Source organism: Nicotiana attenuata, unplaced genomic scaffold (assembly GCF_001879085.1).
Source record: "Nicotiana attenuata strain UT unplaced genomic scaffold, NIATTr2, whole genome shotgun sequence".
NCBI lineage: Eukaryota > Viridiplantae > Streptophyta > Magnoliopsida > Solanales > Solanaceae > Nicotiana > Nicotiana attenuata.
This window is the reverse complement of record NW_017670461.1, coordinates 461,052-467,901: the sequence shown is the minus strand read 5'-3', so window position 1 is coordinate 467,901 and position 6,850 is coordinate 461,052.

Here is a 6,850-nt window from a genome sequence, read left to right as displayed (position 1 = left end):
CCCCCCCCCCCCCCCCCCCCTCGTGCCTCTTCAAGTTTGCAATTCTCATTGACTATTTAAGACAAGCAAATTCTCCATTCCTTTGCATATTTGTATCTATGTGATTGTGTATTAATTTTTGAATTGTATGCAATAAATGAGGACATATCAATTTTTGGTGTATTGCTTTCTAAGTGTTGCGGTGATGAAGACAGTGTTTGTTTCTCTTCAAATATTTAGTCCTATTTAGGTTTATTTTTTATTGAAAAACTTTTGTCAATTTATTAATTATTATAACTTATGTTTATATGCTTATCATAAAATAAACTATATTTATCATAAAAATTATCTTATCTAAGCACAATTATATTTAAAATAAAATGACAAATAGAATATTTTGTATTTGAAGCGATCTCGAATCTAAAATTTTGAAGAAATTATGCCCTTATAAGTGTAAACAGTTCTAAGGTTATTTAAGTCATTTTAACAGAAAAAGAGCTTATCAGCACTTTTTTATCAAATACTGCAGCAACGTATTATCAATTTCAGCACTTGTATCCAAACACGTAACTGCTTATATATTAAATCAGTTTCATCACTCAAAAGTGCTTTTCAGCACGTAATGCTTATGAGCTACTTCAAATCAGCTAATCCAAACGGGCTCATTATATAACTTATGCTAGCTTCTATGTGGAGATAATTTTTTTCCCTTTCTTTTAACCAAACAATGTATAAAGTTATCCTAGTTTTAATACATGGATAACTCCTCTCTAACCGGCTATCAAACGACCCCTAATAGTACAAGTGCAGAGAATATTCACTAGAATATTCTCTTTACCTCGGCCATGAATCTTGCTGCTTCCTGGTCGACCTCGACCGACCATTTCCTTAATGCGATGTTATGCTAAATATCCTTAGGACAGTTTTTGGCCTATACAAGCTCTTGATCAGAATAACGGATTTTGTGCTACTTGTAACGCAAATGAAAATATTGGATCGTCGTTTCTCCAATATCAAAAGAAAGTTAATTTTTGTTCAAATTCTGATGAGATTCCAATGGAGATCATTACCAGCAGCGTAGAGAATGTTGTTGTTGACCCCGACTATGAGCAGCCTATGGTAGAGTATCAGAAAAGATCAAAATCAAGATATCGACTATGTCGTCCCACAAGAAGAGATCACAGGTTCTTATAATTTGTCACCTAGAAATATTCCTAATACATATAATTGATTATCAGTACTTCCAATTGCCGGAAGGTCAAGAAGAGTTCGAACGTGCCAAGGCTAGTTGAAAAGACATTATCTGGATTAAGCAATCTTTTGGACGATCCTGTGTGCAACGTCCTACCCCTGAATTTAATCATAACAGAATCAAATGCTGCAATTATAGAAGACCAATTAAGAACAATCCGAACATGCCAAGGCTAGTTGTCACGGGCGCGTTTATGTCTCACAAAAATAGCCCGCGCGGCAGCCAAGACTCGCCTTGACTTCAACCTGCTCCAACACTCGGCCAAAATTTCAGCAACTTTGGACTTAGATTTATTTAGGCAGCGTTTCAACGTAGTAAGTAGATACTGATTTTAGGCAACGAAAAATATGATGAAGGGACAAAATATAAACGTGAACCCTCACAAGACTACTCTTAGCCTTAGGTTGTTTTCACTCTTGAAAATAGATTTAGGACTCCTTCCTAACTCAAACATGCACTCTACACGTTTTTCACTCTCATGCCATAAAGGGAATAGGTGCTGCCCATTTATAATACATGAAACAACCCCATGTTTACAATAGTTGGCCAATTTTAGGCTTAGACACTTGCCCACTCAGCCCACTACTTTACTTTAGTGTAGTTGACACCCCCAACTACTAGGATCATGTAAATCATGCTAAAGTAAATGGGATCATGGCCCCCAAAAACGTGCTAACACTCCTGCCAGCTTTTAGGACAAAGCTAACTGCTGCCCATGTGCACAGCATGTGTCGGTAACCGCCTTTGACTTTGTCAAACCAAGATTTGCTGCCCCAATTTCGTGCCTTGGCTTGGACCAGCTCCAATGCTATTGTATCCAGCTGCATTGTGCCACAAATTGCCTTGCCATCGCCCACGAACTTGGCCCGTTTGCCGCAATTCATTGCTGCCATGACAAATCTGCCCGCGCACTGCCTTCCCGTTGCACATTTGCTTGCCTTTGCCTATCCGTTTTCGCTTTGCCTTGGCTTCAATGCCTCATGCCTTGATGCCTTTGCTATAATCAAGTGTCACCCTTAGCCCGCAACTCATTGTCAAGCCCTTGCCAAGCTGCCTCGCCTCCGTCAAAGCCTTAGCCATCGCTTGCCCGTTTCCCTTTTTGACTTTGGTGCTACTCGTGCACCTAGCTTTGCAACACTCTTGCTGCCTCATGACAACACTCTTGTTGTCAAGTCGAGCTCAATTGGCGGAGGTCTAACACTAGTACTGTTCCATCAGTGGAAGAAACGACTGGGTTGAGCATCTTTTGGACGATCAACAGTCTGCTGATCAGTTCACTCACATCAGAAACAAATGTGCAACAGAATATTTATATTAGATAATCTACCAACTGTATTTTATTCTAACTCGTAAGGTAGCGAAATAGATAGCCGAACTGATCCTAACAGTAGTATTGCGGGTGGTTTTTTGAACCTCCATGAATTGTTGTTATGTCTTCCCTTTCAGGTTACATCCTCCTCCCTTGTAATAAAGTCTCCCACAAATACTTTCAGCTTTTCAGGTGTGGAGTTAATACCCCTGAATCTTTACATTTTTTAACATATCATGAATTACACATTTGCAGTTTGAGAAATAAATTATATGTAGAGGTTCTTTACTTAGTTGCACCTTATCCCATGTACTATAATGGTGATATTAAAGTTGTAAAAAGTAGAGAATTGGGGTGAGAGAGGCTGAACTCTCGACCTCAGGATTACTCAGAAGCTATGAGACCTACGCGCTAGCCAACTGCGCCACCACCCCAATGCTCTATCCCCAGCTCCATACTAAACTATTACTATACTCTAATGTGTTAAAGCTTTCTTGGAAATTTAAATACTGATATATATGAACAACAGGAATAAAGGTTAAAAGAGAGCTGAAAACACAGTTTGTTACATGCCTAGTTATGGGCTTATAATCAAACAATTTTTTTTTCTCTCTCATATGCCTGTTGTTTTTTATTTTTTTGTTGAGAGAGTAGAGAGATAGCTTAAAAGAATGGTCTTTCCATTTTTGGTGTTTTGTTTTTGGCTGATGTGTAGGGGGTTCAGAATTCTTTGGAGCTTGGAGTTTACCAGTGACCCTTCTTATATTGGTTGCTGATGTGCAATACGTTCTCTTTTCAAATGTAAATCACTAGTTCAGAATAATATATGACCATTATGTTATCCACAGGAAAATTTATGCTATATTGCTTTTATTTCTGCTGTTGGTTTTTTGCTCCAATATTTCTAATGCAAGGTCGTCGACTTAGAGGTAAATCTCGGATTTAAACTTTATGGGTTCAGATTTGTAATTCTATCACATCCCATCTTATTTAATGGGTTCAAAAATTATTATTTATATATATACATTTAATAATTTTTTGGATCACAAACACTCCATTAACAACAGCAGGATTTCAAATATTGTTGTTGATAGAAATAATGTTCTTTTCAATTTTAGTTCCTATTATTTAGAAATAAGAATAAATACCAGATGAAGATTAGCATAAAGTTGATTTTGAGTCTATGCTGCTCAGTCTTTTAAGTCTTCCAGTAGAAATCCATTTTGAGAAAACGACACTACCTCACAATTTAAGCATATGTTTCAGCAGCGGTGTACAAACGAAACCGACAAACCGCACTAACCCGATAATCCGAGTCAAATCGACAAAAAAAAACCCGACTATGGTTTGGTTTGATTTGGTTTGGTGTTGGAAAAAAAAAATCCGACCATAATTGGTTCAGTTTGCTTTTAACTAAAGAAAGTCAAACCGAAATCAAACCAACCCGACATTACATATATAGAAATTTTAGATATATTTAATATATAAATATACTTATTGTGATGTAATTTATAAATATTTCTTAAACTTTTTGATAATTTTATCTTTTAAGGTATTATTATTTCAAGGTTGGACTTAGAACTTTTGAATATTCCAATAAGTTTTATAACCATTAATATTAGTAACTTAAATAATGCTAAAAGAAGCCCAAACCAAAATCAAATCAATACTAATGCTAACAAAAGACATTTAATTCAATACTAGGAACGACAATGTATTGAATACCTATTTTTTTATTTTGCAATGATTTAGATAAAAATGCATAACCTATTTTTATTTTTCTTTAGCGTTTAGTTATATAATTAACACTCCCTTATTAGTCTACTTATTTTAGTATGACTTAGTACTTTTAGATTATATTTATTTTTATTATAAATTTTTAATTAGCAATATTTATATTACATAATTTTATTGTCTTTATTGTTGAATATTTTAGGATAATGCCATGACACATCTCATATTTTGTATTATTTTCTTGAAAAATACCTTATATAGTTCTATCTTACTAGGATTAAAGAAATATTTTGAGCACAAGTTATTTGTTTTGTGCTACGAAGATTTTACCGGGAAAAAAAAAACCGAAAATCCCGAATAACCCGAAAAACCGAGATTGAAAAACCCGAGTTTTATTGGTTTGGTTTGGTCCTTAGATTTAATAATCCGACACAATTGATTTGGTTTGGTAATTGCAAAACTCGAACCAACCCAACCTACGTACACCCCTATGTTTCAGACAACACTTTTATTGTGCACTTAGTTTTGATTTGATTTTTACTAGCAATTCCTTGATATTGGAGCACGAGAGTGTGAATTTTCACTTGTGACAGAAGGTTAATTACCATATTTATTAATTTACTATCATACGGATTTATTTGTTGTTTCTTTATAGTAATTAACATAATTGCATAATATTTTTTACACCATTAACGCGCAGAATTTAAACACCTTTCTTTGTCTAGTTTTGTATTTCTTGTTTGTCATTGCTTGAGTACCAATCATATTTAGTACAAAAAACAAGAAATATTAGAAATTAATTGAAAGACAGTTGTTCAATTTTCCATTCTAATAGTTCAATATCCCATTTCCCCCCATGCAAATGCAACCACCTTTTCCCATGCAAAACTAGCCATCACCTTTTGTCCATCATTAGCCTTACCAACCTTATGCAACCATCTTCACCGCTCTTCCATTCTTCCATGGAGGAGCGGTCCCAATCTGAAAAAGGCGATGGATTTCCCCAAAACCAAATTACAACAAATAATAATTCCCCCACACATACCGATATTAGCCACCATGAACCTTTAGCTATATCAGTTTGTAATACTCAACCGCCTTTCGCTTCAGGAACTTACGTTGTTCAAGTCCCAAAAGATCAAATCTATCGCATTCCACCACCTGAAAATGCTCTAATCGTTGAAAGCCACCGAAATCAGAACCGAAAACCTCGACGTTCTTGTTGTTGTTCTCGTCGTTGTATATGCATAGTTGTTATATTAGTTGTTATTGGAAGTATTATTGGATTGATAATAGGTCTTACCAAATTATTTACCAAGCATGATGATCCACAATTTAGTGTGAAACAAGTCTTACTCAAGAAATTACAACTTCAGCATAAACGTCCTCAATATGAATATGACATTACAATTGAAGCCAAGAATCCGAATCAAAGGTCAAGAATTTTGTATTATGAAGAGGAAGGTGGTGCTTCTTTGTATTTTAAGCAGAAAAAAATTGCTCAAGGGAATTTTCCTGATTTAGACCAAGGTCCCAAGAGTTCGACGGATGTTAAGGTTATTCTTCATAACGGGGAAATAAATCAATTGCCTAAGGAAGTTGAAAAGACTATGAATAGCACGAATTCAAATAATCATTTGTCTTTGTCTCTATCCATGGATGTGCCTATCAAATTTAAAGTTTGGGGGATAAGTTCCAAGCGTAATAATATTGAGTTGTCTTGCAGTTTAACTGTGAATACATTGACGAAAAATAGTCATGTAAACAACCAGAAATGTCTTAGCAAGTCGTAATTAACTAGCTAGCTGTCTAGATTTATGGTAAATTCTTGAGTCTTAGCTTGTCTCAGGAGAAAATTCTATTTATATAGCAAAAGTTTCCTTTTTTTCTTGGGTCCTCTTTGTATTAGCTTGTAACTTTTATGTTTTAATTTTTCTTTCTCAAGTTTGTTTAGTCTAATACATTTGGAAAATCAAAACAAGTTTACTATTACCATGGTTGAATAACAATTGAAGAAAAAGTACATATATTATTCTTCCATAGTTAAGTTATAGCAAAAAAAGATTCATGACCCATGTACTGCACTCATTGGTTTGGATAAAAGTCACGAGTAGCCCATTTTTAGTCTCTGATAACTGAAAAATAGCCATTATAATAGAGTTTTACTTGTGTAATTTGAAATTCCATGACAATTTTTTCACTTACAGGATTAAAAAATAGCTAGCCCGTGCTATACTTGTTTAACCAAAAAATGGAATTTCAGTCAAAGCTTTATTTTTAGAAGAACTCGGGTTACTGATAATCGAAAATGAATAAAAGAAATTGATTTTGATAACAAATAGTGTGACGACCCGACCCGTCGTCTCAGGAGTTACCGCCCCCGTTTCCCCCATTTTATGCTTCTTCATGTTTCATGATCAGTAGTTGGTGTGTTAGAGTTGATTTGGATTGGTTTTGGTAGGAAATGAGACACTTGTCTCTTTAAGGAAGGCTTGGTTTGGAAAAGTCAACCGGAGGTTGACTTATGAGTTATAGGGCTCGGATGTGATTTCCGGTGATTCGGTTAGCTTCGGGGG